A 15246-nucleotide genomic window follows, 5' to 3' on the forward strand; every position below is an offset into this window, starting at 1 on the left:
CTCATTATATAGAAGGGGAAACTGAGGCACAAAGGATTTGTCAGAACCTCTGAGCAACTGTAGCTCCAACAGAAGTCAACGGTGCTCAGTTCCTCTGCAAATCCGGCCCCAAGTGACTTGTCAAAAGTCAGAGTGAGTCAGTGGCAGAGCCTGGAGTAGAATCCAGAGAGGCTGACTCAGCTCTAACCATAAGTCCATACTCCCTCCCCTATAATTTTGGGTTTGTTCCTGTATGTGCTATAATGTAACATTAACCCTTTGTAAACCGGTACTCACGTAGGGCCTGAATCAACTTGCATTGTAGTCTATGGAATGAGCTGGGTTGCACCCATTTGGTAAATTCTTCTAAGATGGTGCATATGGCGGATGGTGTAGGCAGGAGAGGCTCACAGAACGATAGGGTTGGAAGGGACCCTAAGGGTCATCTGGTCTAACCCCCCTGCCAAGATGCAGGGTGTGTTGTGTCTAAACGTTAACCGTCCCAGACAGATGGCTATCCAGCAGCCTCCAGTGAAGGAGCTTCCAGGACTTCCCCAGGCAGTTTGTTCCATTGTCCTGCTGTTCTTACAGTTAGGAAGTTTTCCCTAAGATTTAATCTAAAACCGCTAGGCTGTAGTTCGAACCCATTGCCTCTTGTCCTGTCCACTGTGGTGAGAGACAACAATTTTTCTCCCTCTTATGGCAGCCTTTCAAGTATTTGAAGACTGCTATCATATTCCCCCCCCTTAATCTCCTCTTTTCCAAACTAAACATACCCAGTTCCTTCAGCCTCTGCTCACGTGGCGTGCATTCCATCCCGTTGATCATCTTTGTCACACGCCTCTGGATCCTTTCCAGTTTCTCTGCATCCTTTTTATACAGCGGTTACCAAAATTGGACACAGTGGTCACTTCTCCTTCCCCCATCTTTACCTGGCAGCCCTCACCCCAGAGGGCTGTCAGATGTGTGGATTTCAGTTTCTAGCTATCAACGTTTCTAGTAAAGCAGGGCAGGGCTGATTTCAAACTCTGCTTTGTCAGCCCTTCTCTTCAGGTCCTGCCTTAGATTTGGAGATGATCGTCTCCTCCCCGATTGGGCCCTTTGTGGTGCCCTTGCATGGTGTACTGAAAATGGGAGCCACTCTGGGCAAGAGGACAAGGGACTGCCTGCAGGACTAGCAGCATCCCAGCATATGGGAGTGGTTCTGAAGGAATCCATCCCTCTTCCAGATAATTACATCGGGTGATGAGCATGGAAGGAAAGACAGGAGGGGAGCCAGTCTGGGAAAAATCAGGAGCTCTGCTTCCCTACCCTGCCTGAGGCAGATGCTGTATCCTGCTGAAAGGGCCCTGTTAGAAGCCTGCGTGAAAAATGGCCTTTCAGTTTGTAAAATATGGTAGGAACTTTAAGGAGCCTTCTGGCATTGGGCCTTTAAATAAACATCCTTTTTGGGGTCTGGGCTTTGCATCTGGCACAACGCAGATCGGGGGTGCGACTGTATCGGTGCCCTGAGTGCACACATTGACAAGGTTACCGATTAGCTTCATCAGAGGAGGCTTGCTGAAAATAAATTATTCTGCACCCTTCAGGGGTATCACAAGCTGTAATTTCACCTTGAGTTTCTGGGGATGAACACCTAAAAAACCCCTGGATGAAATTACGTCCAACATCCAGCCTCCCTGAAGGGGGTGTTTTGTTATGATGTATATTTTATTATTACTATCCGGTTTTAGCCTTTATATAAAACGAGTTGGTTACAGGAATTGGTAGGCACTTGCTACGGCAGTGTTAAAACCACTGTGTAAACTGTGATGTTAAAAGCAGGATTCGTTTGGATTTATTGCTGGTTTTTTAGTAAGAATCTGTACGGGCTTATTAACTCTCTAATGCATGCACCAAATAGTCCATCTTTTTTCTTTGTGTCCGTGTTAATCTGTATGTTTCCCCTGCCGTTGCGCTAACTGGCTGTTTGCCATTGTTCTCCTTGACAGTTTATTATGTAGTGCATTGTGTGTTTCTTCTTTAAATACATCACTTGGGAGAAGTGTCTGCCAAACATTTGAAATCCTGATGAAACAACACAGTTAAAACCAAGTGGCCCATGTGCTATTAATACAAATCTGCAGTGAGAACAGTAGGCGGGCGACCTTTAACAAGACATTAAACATTTATTAAAACCATTAGAATTAGTGTCAGGTTGTATTTATTTAAAAAAGTCGACTCAGCTCGCACAGAAACATGAGTGTGAAATGACAGTCTTGAAAGATGCTTGAACTGGTTTAGCTTATTTCCCCGCCCGCGTCCTAGGCACACAGCCGGCCCGGCGACCTGCCAATCTCCAATGGGTAAATTGGCAAAGTGCTGGATGGCTTCTCGTTAATAACGAGCCCAATCCTAGAAGAAGCTGAGTGCCTCACGAAGACGGCTGAGCATCTCACTGAAATGAACGGGGGCTCAGCCGCGCCTCACAGGATTGGGCCCTGCAATTCCATAGGAAAGTGCCCAGGTTGGAGGCGATTCTCTTGCGCCTGTCTTTTGACCTTGGAGCGTGATTGTCAGAAGTGCAGAGAACCCAAGCTCCAGCAGCTGTCAGTGGTATTGACAAGCACTCAGCACCCCTGAAAATTAGCTCTGCAGAATCTGATGTTGATATTGTTCCCCCCCCCCCCCCCCCCCACCCCCGATTATATTTGCAGAAGGAACATGCTTCTCAGTGAAAAGGCAGGACGGGAAAACACAACTGTGAGCAGCATTCTCTTCACCCCCTTCTGTTGCACAACGTTGCTGGCAGTTGGGAGAACTTCCTTCTGGTCTCGACATGGGAGGAGAAAATGCATCAGAACACGCGTTGCAGGGAACGGCTTTTCCCTGGCAGGGTGGGGATCGATTTGAAGATGAGCTAGGCCTTTTCCAGCTCTGGTTTTTGGGTCGGTGCACAGACCTGCTGTAGAAAACACTGGGCGTAACCTGGAATAGCTCAAGGATGCTCAAATCCACTGATCTAGGGCCCGGATTGCTAAAAAAACTCCTGCCCGCAGGTCACTGTGCTGCAGCCACCGAAGCTGCTGTTTGCTTAGTGCAGCGGCTGGCTCTCAGGCCTCCCTATCTGAGATCACTGGAGTGGGGCTGGGCAATGTTCCTCTGAGCTGGGGGCTGGCCTAGCCTGTTAGATAAGCCCTGTACAAATAACACCTGACTTGGTCCCTGCACAATAATATTGAATACCAAAAAATACACTGCCAGTTTAAAATGGCCACACGCATTAAGAGAATAAATAACACCCTGGGGGCGGAGGTGTTTTGAAAAGCATGACTCATTAACCTACTGTGCTTTCATAGATAAGGTAAATCCTATCTCCTGCACTGAATCTGAGCATGTGGGCTCAGAGCATTGGTGCTACAAGATGGGGGGGTGGGGGTGGAGGGGGAGAGGCAGGCAGGCAGGCATCTTTCCTCCTGGGTACTCCATGGCCTTTGACTCCATTTGTGCCACAGCCCTCCTCCACAGAGAGGAAGAGTTAGTGGATCCACTCACCCGGCCACACCTTGAAGCTCTGCTCTGGGGTGTGGCTGTGGCCTACTGGATAGAGGACTGTGACTCAGGAGACCTGGGTTCTGCTACTGGTTTGCTGGGTGACCTTGGGCAAGTCATTTCACCTGTCTGTGCTTCAGGCTCAGTCTGCACTGAGAAGTTACGTCGACATAGCTACTCATGTCAGGGGTGTGAAAAAAACACACCCCTGACTGTCACACTATGCCGACAGAACCCCAGTGTAGATGGAAGAGGGCTTCCATTGACGTAGCTAATGTCGTTCAGGGAGAGGGTGTTCCCACACTGACAGAGTAGGCTGCGTCTACACCAGGGGGCTCTGCTGGCATAGCTATGCTGGTATAATCTCTGTAGTGTAGACATACTCCGCTATCCCATCTATGAAATAGGGATAATAATGACCTCCTTTTTGAGACCTGCTGATGAAAAGTGCTCTATAAGTGCTAGGGAAGGTTGTTCTATTAAATGCTGGCCTCCCACCCGTGCTTTCCTCACCCACACCGCGGTATTCAGGACCCCTGTTGTGTCCAGGAAGACAGGAGTTCTTCATAAATTAAGGCATCTTCTCTGTGTGGGAAAAGATCTAATCCATAGCGTCCTCAGCCCTACACCAGGGGTCTCTTTGCGCTTTCTAGCAACCATCTCCATGTTGCCAGGCCCTCGTGAGTTTGTCATGGTACTTGGAAGTTTCTCGTCAAGCCCTAGCTTCAGGAGTCTCATAGACTCATAGACTTTAAGGTCAGAAGGGACCAGTATGATCATCTAGTCTGACCTCCCGCATGATGCAGGCCACAAAAGCTGACCCACCCACTCCTGGAATAATTCTCCCCCTAATAATTCACCTTAACCCCTCAGCCACAGCTACCCGATGGCCACTGGCTTCCCTACACTATGATTCTCTTCGTGAATTATCACTTCACATTGTTTGCTCAGACCAGCCTCCCCGGCCCACTCACTGCTGTGCGGGGCTGTAAGTGTCCATTGCTGGACAGCAGGAATTCCTGCCCATTTCCCTTCCGGCTGGAGCAGGATTGGAGTGTGTTTGTGTTAATGACATTGCTGTAGATTGTTGTTCGTTCCCCATCTTGACAATTCAGACAGTCCCTTTCCCATTCAGATCTCCAGCATTTCGTTCCAATAGCAGGGGTCCGGTTTTCTCTGGGGCATTGACATGTTTCAGGGGGTTGGTGAGTGAACTCAGCCTTGCATTCCATCCTTGATGGGGCGGGACAAGGGTGGTCAGTTTTGTTGGGCCAGCAAGTTGGCAACCCTAGATCCAGGGGAAACAAACACCCAACGAGGCTGGCCAGGGGCAGGACATCAGCTTGGAGGGGAGGGGTGGGGGCGGCAGTGACATCACAAAGGCCTGTTGCAGGAACTCGGCCTATTGGGCAAAGGTGGTGGGGAGGGGGTGACCTCACAGAAAGACCCTGACATCAGCCGGGCAGGACAGAGGTGCAGGGCCAGGCCAGTCTCTGAGACCCCCCGGCTTTGCTGCCGCAAATCTCCTTCGCGAGGTCTCTCCTCGAGGACTGAGAGAGAATTAAGATTCACGGATGTGAGCATGGGGAGGAACCTCTGTGGAGTTTTCTCCTTTCCTACCACTGATTGTGCCAGAAAACAAACTTCCCTTTTCCAAGGTAAGAGGCCCAGGGAGGTTTAGAACCTGTTGAGTCTGATCCCCCTGGTGCAGGCAGAATTCTAGGCCCAGAAAACACTGGCTTAAGGTGGCCGAATTTGATTTCCTGCCTAGGACTTTGACGCTTAGAATCCCTGGGGACATTGGGGTTTATCCTTTTTGGTTTCCCTTTTCCTCTTTCCTCCCTCCTTTCTCCTCTTCTCTTGCTTCTTTTTCCCCTTTCCCCGGCTTCCCTCCCTCTACCAAGGAGGGGTGTGTGTGGAGTGTGGATGGGGTGGGGGGTGCTCTCATTGCGGGAGGTCCTCACAAAGAGGTGAGGCTGGATCTGAGAGTGATCCCCTCTGATGGTGACCTGGGCCGTCCTTTGGGACATCTGGTGAGACCTCTCAGCCTCCCGCCCCTCAGAGTCTCAGTGCTGATTGGCTGAGCAGGGGGCTATCGCCAGCGAGGAGACTCGGGTCCTTTTGGCCTCTTTTCAAATCAGGCAAATAAGTCACAACCAATCCAATGTATGGGATCTTGCTGCTTCTCTCCATTAATTGTCTCTTAGCAGATCATGATTTCCTCTAATGGTCTAGGTCTTCTAAAATACTGGCTGAATAATTACTATGAACCACTGTTGGTCTGTAGCTCACTTGAGAGCACTTTATTCTGATCAGTCACTGTATGAAATTCAAGATGTCTCAGATAGGTTGAAAGTGAGGAGCAGTGTTTCCTCACGTTTTTTATGTCCGTGTGCGGAATGAATTTTGTGAGGTGCACCAATATGTGCAATTTTGTTATGTGACACATCACCTGTATATTGCTGCACATCACAAAATTCATTCTGCACATGGACGGTGTGTGGCAGGGAGGGGGCTGAAGTGGGGCAGAGTGTGGGAGGGGGCTGAAGTGGGGCAGAGTGTGGGAGGGGGCTGAAGTGGGGCAGAGGGTTGGGGTGTGGGCTCTGGGGTGGGGCTGGGAATGAGGGGCTCAGGGCTAGGGCAGAGGGTTGGGGTGCAGGGGGTGAGGGCTCTGGCTGGGGGTGCAGGCTTTGGGATGGGGCTAGGAATGAGGGGCTCAGGGCTAGGGCAGAGGGTTGTGGTGCAGGGGGAGAGGGCTCTGGCTGGGGGTGTGGGCTCTGCGGTAGGGCTGGGAATGAGGGGCTCAGGGCTGGAGCAGAGGGTTGGGGTGCAGGGGGGTGAGGGCTCCGGCTGGGGATGCAGGCTCTGGGCTGGGGCTTGGAATGAGGGGTTTGGGGAGCAGGTTGCCCGAGGGAGAGAGGACTCCCCCCAGCCCTCTCTCACCACAGCAGCTCAGGGCCAGGTGAGAGAGCACCTGTCTCCTGGCCGCAGTAGCTCTGGTGGGGCGGGGCTGGGCTGGGGCTGGGGGAGGGGACAGGATTTATTTTTCCTAAGTCAAAACGGGGAAGGGAAGGAGTTATGCTTCAGTTTTTACCTTATAAACTTTGGTCCTGTCTAATATATAAGACACTATGGGAATAAGACACCATGTCATGTGGTGACATCACAAGAGCAGAGGGTGTGAGAACTGCAGCAACCGAGAGGGCAGGGGATTTAGAGTCAGATTCCTTCAAATGCTGCATTCGTCGGCTGACATTTAACAGCAATGCTTAGCTAACAGAATGGAGAAAGGAATTCTCTGCTAAAGATTCAACCTGCCCCTTTGGCCAACTCCACCCCTTCCCTGAACAGAGCGTGCTCAGAACAACACCCCCCCCACACACACACACAAGCCCACAGCTGGGCACCTGTGAATACGTGACAATCTCGGCTTGCTTTTGTTTTATTAAGTTTTCTAGTTTTGTGGTTGCAGAGAAAAGTGCCCCCTAAAGGCTCAGAACCCCCTATAAAAAGCAAATAACAAAAATCCAAAATTTATTGTTTGTTTTTGTAAAATCTCAGGATTTTTAAGCCCTCTCCCAACTTCTGGAGACGTGACTCCAAACTGAATTTCGAATGCTTGGGGTTGGCAATGCTCCATCTGCTGGCCAGGCTGTTGTAACAAACCAGTCCCTTGGCTCGTAGGGTACAGCTAAACGGCGCAAAAAAACCCAATCCTGCAGCTGGCCGTGAGTCTCTGAGCCCAGGTCTACAGACGCAGGCTCGTGCTTCGGTGCTAAAACTGTTCGTGTAGACGTTCCCGCTTGGGCTCCGAGACCCACCCCCGTCACTGGGTTTCAGAGCCTCAGCGGGGATGTCCATACTGCTATGTTTAGCACCATAGCTCAAGCCCTACGTGCCCAAGTCTGTAGGCCCAGGTTATGAGACTTGCTGCCATGTGGGTTTTTTTTTTATACCTGCCGCTTGTGTAGACATACTGAGCTAGCTTGAATCTTCCTGCCTTGGGTAGAGCAGCAGTGCACCTGCGGCAGTGCGAGCTACTCGCCCAAGTAATTACCCAGGGTAATTATCCAGCCCACGCTGAAACCCATGATTCTCTGGCTTCACTATTCCGGTACCCAAGCCAGCTGGATTAAAGCTAGCTTGGGTCCATCTCCACTAGCCACAATCCCAGCCTGTGATTGCTGTGTAGGCAGACCCATAGTGAGCAGCGCTCAGAGGCTGTCTGCATACGCTGCTCCGATGAGGTAAGAGGAAGTGAGTCTGGACCAAGCAGTGCTTCTCACGCTCTGTGGTCGGTAGAGTACTTACAGGCTGCCCATGGAGAAATGGCTGGCCACGTGGTGCTGGCTCCTCCTTGCTCCCTGCTGCACAGTCACATTAAAAGCAGCTGAAACGACATGCAGCACTTTGCGCATGGCACTTTTGCCTCGCGGAACCAATGGCTGTTGGTGCAACAGGGTTGTTGGTGCAACGGGGATGTCGTACGATTGGTGCAAACTCGCTAAAGGGGAGGGGAAGTGGTTTGCACAAGCCCGAACGGGAGCTGGGTTGTCCAGCAGACAGTCTGTCCAGGAGCCCGTGTTTCCACGCTGTGAGAGAGCGTGTGAAGCCCTGCACTAGGGGGAGAGTGGGCTGCTCTGGTGCTGTCTCCTATTATAGGTTGGGCTTGGGCCCAGTTAAGCAGACATGAATTGTATTTGGTTGACCCTGCTGCTGCGCCCTTTGCAGACCCCAGATGGAGCTGAAGTCCAGCTCTGAGGGATGACCACGTCACCCCATGCATTGGCTAGACTTTGAGTTGGGGTTCCCACCCCTTAGCCCTCTCCTCCTGTGCTGGAAACGAAGAGGGAGAAAAGCAAGAGGCAGCGCAGGGGTAGAAAGATCAGGCACAGTGTATGAGTCTGTTCAGGAAATCGGAATTCCCTGGCTCTGCCATCGAAAGGCACAGTGAGGGGCCCGGGGAAATGGCTCAGACTCAAATGCATGTTGTGGCTACCCCAGCAATATTTTTCCAACCCTAGGATTGTGTGCAAGAGGGGGGAGATTTAAGAGCATTCCTTGGTCACAGGCAAACTGCCGGCTTCCTTTCTGTGTTCTCTGCCGTCAGCCTCCTCACAGTCAGTGCCGTCCTTGAGGTTCTGATTTACCAGGCAGCTACCCCAAGGATTAAGCGCTCTCTCGAAAATGTCTTTGTTTTCTGATGTTTGCTATTGTAATGTATGTATGATGCTGCTGCTTGTTTGAAAAACAAGGTCTTTATCTCTGTAGGAATTACACCTGCCTAAATATAGAGGTATCAATGGATACACGCGCAAGGCACTTCACGATAAAAGCAGCCTTCGCTGCCAGTGCAGCGATACAAAAGTTTATTCTGCCTTGGCTGTCAACTAGACTGGAGATCTCCTCTACTCCATGCTTTGGAGTGTACAAATACCTGGTCCTCAAGGGCTCTTTGAAAGCAGATGGGGATGCTTCATTATCTCAGTGCCATTAAGATGTTTTTATTTTTTGTTTCCTAGTGGTTCCCCCATTTCCCCCCCCCCCGCCAAGATCGTTGTTGTTACAACTAGTCAATATTTTGTTACCAGTTGATTTTATTATTTTTATGTTTATTTTTATTTTTTTGCCTGAGTTTGGTGATCTTTCGGGCACGCTGCAGAAGACCTTGTTTGATAGGATTTTTGGCGAGCGCTGAGGATACGCATCCCGCAACAATGAAGGGGAGGAGAGGAGTGTATTTGTACTCAAAGCAATAAAATCCCAGCAACATTCATCAGTGAGGTGTTAGGGCACCTAGAACCCTGGCTAGGCATCTATTTTAAATCTCAATAAATAAATAGAAAATAAATAACCTGATAATCTTGGCTCCTTTGATTGGTCATTGTTTTGATGTGATGGCAGGCCAGTTTTTCCAAAGAACTTGGACCCAGATCTTCAAAGGTATTTAGGTTCCTAACTGCCACTGAAATCTAATGGGAGTTAGGAGCCTACGTCCCTTTGAGGATCTGGGACTCGGCTCCCATTTAGACATAAGTGTCAGGTTTTCCAAGTTTCAGAGTAGCAGCCGTGTTAGTCTGTATCCGCAAAAAGAACAGGAGTACTTGTGGCACCTTAGAGACTAACAAATTTTCCAAAGCACCCACCATCCAGCAGCTCCCTCTGGGCACTCAGGGTATGTCTACACTGCCGGACCCATGCTTGTAGGCTCTGTGCTTGAGTGTCCACACTGCATCCTGCGTCCATGCTCCACCAGGCAGACCTTCTGACTTGGGTCTGCGGCTTGACCTGCATCCACACTGCAGAATGACAGGGCTTGCACCCTGTTCAGCGTGGGACTTCAGCTCTGACCCAGCCCCCTAGCAGGGTCATACAATGTAGGCCCTGAGTGCTTGCTGATCTTAGACAGGTTTGCGTGTGGACATACGATACGGAAGAGGCTCAAACCCGAGTCAGAGCCCATGCTTTGTGTGCAGTGTAGACACAATCTTATGGGGCAGATTTTCAAGAGAGCTCTGCACCCAACGTTTTGTATGTTCAGCACTGGGAGCTCCTTTGAAAATCTAACCCAATGGTTCTCAACCCGCGGCCCCATCAGCATATCGCTGCGGCCCATGTGACATCCACAGGGCCATGCAGGTAATGTATCTATTGTGTGGATGCAGCCCATGTAACAGAGAGAATTGCATATGCATCCCACAATGGTAAATACTGTATATCATGTCCTTTTTGTCTGGCGAAAAAAATTTCCCTGGAACCTAACCCTAACTCCTCCACCCCCGTTTACATTAGTTCTTATGGGGAAATTGGATTCGCTTAACATTGTTTCGCTTCAAGTCGCATTTTTCAGGAACATAACTACAGCGTTAAGCGAGCAGTTACTGTAGGTTGAGAACCACTAGGGTGACCCAGATGTTCTGATTTTATAGGGATAGTCCCGATTTTTGGGTCTTTTTCTTATATAGGCTCCTATTACCCCAACTCCCCACCCCCCCGTCCCGATTTTTCACACTTGCTCTCTGGTCACCCTAAGAACCACTGACCCTGCCCCATTTGTAGCCTTTTCACAATTCTGGCCATAATGGCTCAAGCCGTCCTCTCCTTTTTAAACTCCATCCCTTTTCCTTTGCCATCGGGGAAAGTGCTTGCCCTGCTGCAGTTCTGTATTTGCAGCCCCACCGTGGAGCAAAGCCTGGTTATTTTGCTAGGCAGGAAACACTGCATTCGTGTAGCCAGTTATTCGAGCAACCGTGCGAGTGTCCATCAGCAATTGGAGGGAGTCGTTTAAGGACGTTAAAAGACGCAGCGGGGGGGCAGGGGAGATTAGAGGAACAGGAAAGAAAATATCTACCGGATGGCGGGCCCAGAGAGCAGGGGTTGGGTGTGGAAAGGGGGTGGGAAGCTTCCCCTCCTGGAGATCTTGCTGCTGGGAGGAGTGGGGTGGGGGGGTCTGATTCATGAACACAGAAGTGAGCATGAGCGGAAACAAAGAACATGCTTGCCTGGCTCCCTGCTTCCCCTGTAGCTAATCAGTCATGACTGTCTCTCGTTCAGAAGGGAATGGCAAGACGTTGGGAGACTTTGAATGACAAATGTGCGGAGTGTCTGAAGTCCCCTGCGTGTTCTTAGGCTGTAAATTTGTAGCTATATCTCTGAAAAGCCTAACAGCAAATGCAGTTCTTAAACTGCTGTGTGTTGTGGGTGTGTTCTCCCCCCTCCCCCCCCACTGACCCGCTCTTAGCTAGCGATGTTCCAAAAAGCATTTAAGGCCAGAACATTCACTCTGGGTATTGATTTTTCTGTCTGGCTTGAATGTGTTGCCCTCGCTCTTCTGCATGTGTTTGAAAAGGGAATGGGGAGGACTAGACTTTAATGGGTGCTTCTGTCTGAGCTGAGTGTCGCTGGCCCGTGTGTGGTGCTGTCTGGAACCGTGGCTTAGTTCTTTGGTTAACTTTGGGAGTTAGTACTTGGAGCCAGATGTACAAAAAAGCTCAGGGTGAGATATTCCAAGGCTCCGCACCCATAATGGTGGCTAAACTTTTCCCAAAATGCTCAGCAGCAGCTACCATTGTGACACCTATGGCCGGATGTTCAGAAGAGCTGGTCACCCAATTTGGTGAGGTGTTTTTTTTGAAAACTCTGCCACTTACTTTGGTACCTAAATGGGAACTGAGATGGCTTGAAAATCAGGCCCTACATGTGCTTAATTCTTCGTATAGTGTTGTCAGCAACTGATGCTTGTGGGGGGCAGAGAGAATGGAGGAGGACTGGTCACTGGGGCAGCTTGTGTTTAGGTGTTGATACTTGCGATGTGCAATAATGTCCTGTCGTCTCTGCTGCAGAGGGAAGGGGAAGCCAAAACTCATTTTGTAAAAGCAGAAAAAATAGGACTATGGAGATCTCTCTCTCTCTCTCTCTCCTCCCCCACTCCCCAAGATAGATGGGGGGAATGTAACAGAATGAAATTAAACCAAGGAAAATTTAGCCTGAATATCAGGGAAGAACTACTCACAATGACCTCTTTTGGATTGCAGTGGTCCTCCAAGAAAAGTGGTGGAGGCCCTGTCACTTGGGTCATTTAAAATTGGACTGCAGGGAACAATCCTTCACTGGCAGGGGGATCTTATGCATCTATCCCAACTATCCCTAGAGCATCTGTTGCATTAGTAATTAGCAGGGTCCTGCTCTCATATCTGTGAGAATATATTTTTAGTAATAAGTCCTAACCACTGTATTTTGGCTCAATTCAATTCCAGATCTCTGCTTGGATTCCTGTCCTCTGCCACTTTGGAGAGCCTTGGTCTGATCCTTCCCAGGGCAGGGACCCTCCCAACGAAGCACTGGCCTGAAAAATACTGAGCTCACATCTACATGGGCTAGGCTACTTGTTTAAAGGTGCTTTGGCTGTAATTTGGGTTTTGGGCTGCTTCCTCATCTCCCCATCTCCATCTTTCCAAGGTCAGGTTGTTTTACATAAGAACAGCCATACTGGGTCAGACCAAAGGTCCATCTAGCCCAGTATCCTGTCTTTCGACAATGGCCAATGTCTGGTGCTTCAGAGGAAATTAACAGAACAGGTAATGATCTAGTGAGCCATCATCCGCTGTCACCCATTCCCAGCTTCTGGCAAACAGACGCTAGGGACATCATCCTGGCTAATAGCCATTGATGAACCAGGTCAGGTTGTTTAACGGACGCCAGAGATGCAAACAACGAAGCGATGATGCATGAATGCAAGCCCCGTGTGGGTTTTCACCGAAGACAGATAATAGCAGGACAGCTAGTCGGCTGCCTTGCCTGCTCCCGAGGTTTCTAAAGAGGACAAGGTGTTGCAGCTGAGTCGATGAAATAAATGACTCTTTAAATATTTACTTTTACATTATAAAGTAGCTTTGTGTTTACCCACTTTGAGGCTCTGTGTTGTGTGTGAAGAGCTTAGCAAAGAGCTCTCTAGCTTCCTTTGGAATGACTCCCTGAGGCTCCCGCTGCAGTATCTTGGGCTTGAAAGCAGATTGGCAACACTGCTGATGGGTGACTCGCTCAGATTACCTAATTGTTTGCAACCCATTTAAGGGGAGCTGATTAAGAAATTAATTCACAATCTTAGGCTACATAGATCCAGATTTGAATGCTTTGATCACAGCGGAATAGGAAGGGATACAGGCAAACGTCACTTTCCATCCATCTGTCGGAAGCAAGGGGTAATTAAGGTGCTTCTGATGTTCGGATGATCAAGACTCGAGTGTTCAGTTTTACATAGATAGAGGCAGACACATTTACATTTAGGTTGTCCCCTTTGGACTGGATTCCCTCTAGAAATGGATTGGAGACACCTTCAGTTCTAGTTTAGGTGAGCCCTCAGCGAAAGATATAACCTGCCACAGTATCGCTGTTCTCCCCTCCGCGGCAGCTGTGATTCTTGCCCAAGGTTCAAATCTGATCAGACCGGTGGTAGAGGACGTTCTTGGTTCAGGAATGCCTTCTCTGGTGATATTTTCCAGGTCCTCCTCATTGTTTTCGAGCCTTCGGGCAAGGTCTTTTCCTTCAGCTCATTGAATCTAGCCTAATCTGTCTAATTCCATGCTCCTCACACAGTGGCTGAGTGCCTAACGACATTTTCATTGCCACAACATAAAGGCCCAAATGTTTGTGCCCTTATAGGTCCTGTAGAATGTGATAGAAAGTGATAACCTGACTACAGGGCTTTGTACTATCCTGCAGATTTAACAGAGTTACAGCCATGCTCTAGAATTCTATTAGGGATCTTAAACCCTGTGGAAAGGATCTCTTTATTTTCTATAAATTCTGTAGGTTTTTGGAATAATTTATATGGAGCCATATCCAAATTTCTCGAACGCTACTGGTTTCATCTCTCTAAGATCCTGTAGAACTTTCCCACGGGGCTGCTCGTGAATGGCCAGAGCCTTGTTTTCTCTGGGACTGTTTTTGTATTACAAAAATCCCTCTCCGTGTACAGAGGGACTTACTGCGACTAGGCCCCCGTTGTGCTAGGTGCTGCACAGATGCATAATAAAAGTGTCAAAGAGCTTACAATCTAAATAGAGGAGACCGCGAACGGGGAAACAGAGGCACTGGGAGGTGAAGTGAGTTGGCCGGGATCACCCAGCAGGTCGGTGGCAGAGCCAGGAATAAAACCCAGGTCTCTGGAGTCCCACTCCAGTGCCCTGTCAGACAGTGCTGCCGGTCAATGCAGCATGTGTGTGTGCATGCACACACGGTACAAATTTAATTGCCCCTCGTTCTGTGATTTGTCTTTATTGTTACCTTTGGCAAAACTCAGTCTAAGCTTGATCAAAAGTGTCATGTACAAGTCTGTCATTTATGTCAAATGTTCACTGTCTTGGGGTTTGGGTTTGGTTTTTTTTTTTTTTTTTAAACTCTGCTGCTTCTGCTGACAAGAATGAGGTAGTTCTACACAAACAAGCTGTAGACATCCAGCAAATTCAGAATTAAGACTAACGCAAGAAGAAACCCCAATGGCAATGCACCGTGCAGGCCCCCAGTCCACCTGAACTCTGCTCCTCTAGTGAGGCACTGCAGGCAAAACAATGAGACAGGTCCGTTGCAAACAGTGCGATCTCAGCAGCGACCACAAACACTTGAATGTCTGCTCTTAATCTCAGCAGTTGAGCAAACACCTGTCTTTGGTGCACTGGGAGTCTGTGGGTTGAAAGGCGCTATGTGCTCAGCGGTCCCATTCTACCCCAATATTGGTTTTGTGCCATTGTGTTAAAAAGGAAGTAAAATGGACGTACTCCTGGTTTACGGGGATGGGGGGCAGTAAATGGGGAAAAAACAATCCGGCTTTCTTCTTCTTTTCTATTCTATTCTGCTTATGGGTACAAAAATAATAAGGCCAAATGTTTGAAAGGACTGCCTCCCTTGGCCGTGCCATATGTGTCGGTAATGTTTGCACTTGCCTTTTTCCATCTGCATTCACAAGCGAATTGCAGGTACGGATCAGGTAGTTAGAGATCCAAGTACTCTGGTTTGCATCTGAGAGGTAATTTTGCTCATTCAGTGTATCTGTACCAAATAGGGTGGGGAGGCCTCAGATTGAAAGTTTACCTGCTGATCTAAGACACCCATTTCTTTTCCTTTTTTCGCTTTTTGGAAATAACAAAGTAAAACAGTGAAAACAAGAGTCCTGGTAGTGTGACAATACAATGAATGGAGGGTCCAAATCTGAATAGTTAATCACCAAGCTGTGTTGCT

General features: G+C 49.0%; 1 protein-coding gene across 3 annotated transcripts in view; it reads left to right on the forward strand.

Moving 5' to 3' along the window:
• The window catches only part of GTF2IRD1 (GTF2I repeat domain containing 1), a 174956-nt gene that overhangs the window by 13930 nt on the left and 145780 nt on the right, over window positions 1–15246 (forward strand). The gene's annotated exons all lie outside the window — the stretch shown is intronic.

This window comes from Terrapene carolina, unplaced genomic scaffold (assembly GCF_002925995.2).
Source record: "Terrapene carolina triunguis isolate 2854851 unplaced genomic scaffold, T_m_triunguis-2.0 Scaffold231, whole genome shotgun sequence".
Classification (NCBI taxonomy): Eukaryota; Metazoa; Chordata; order Testudines; family Emydidae; genus Terrapene; species Terrapene triunguis.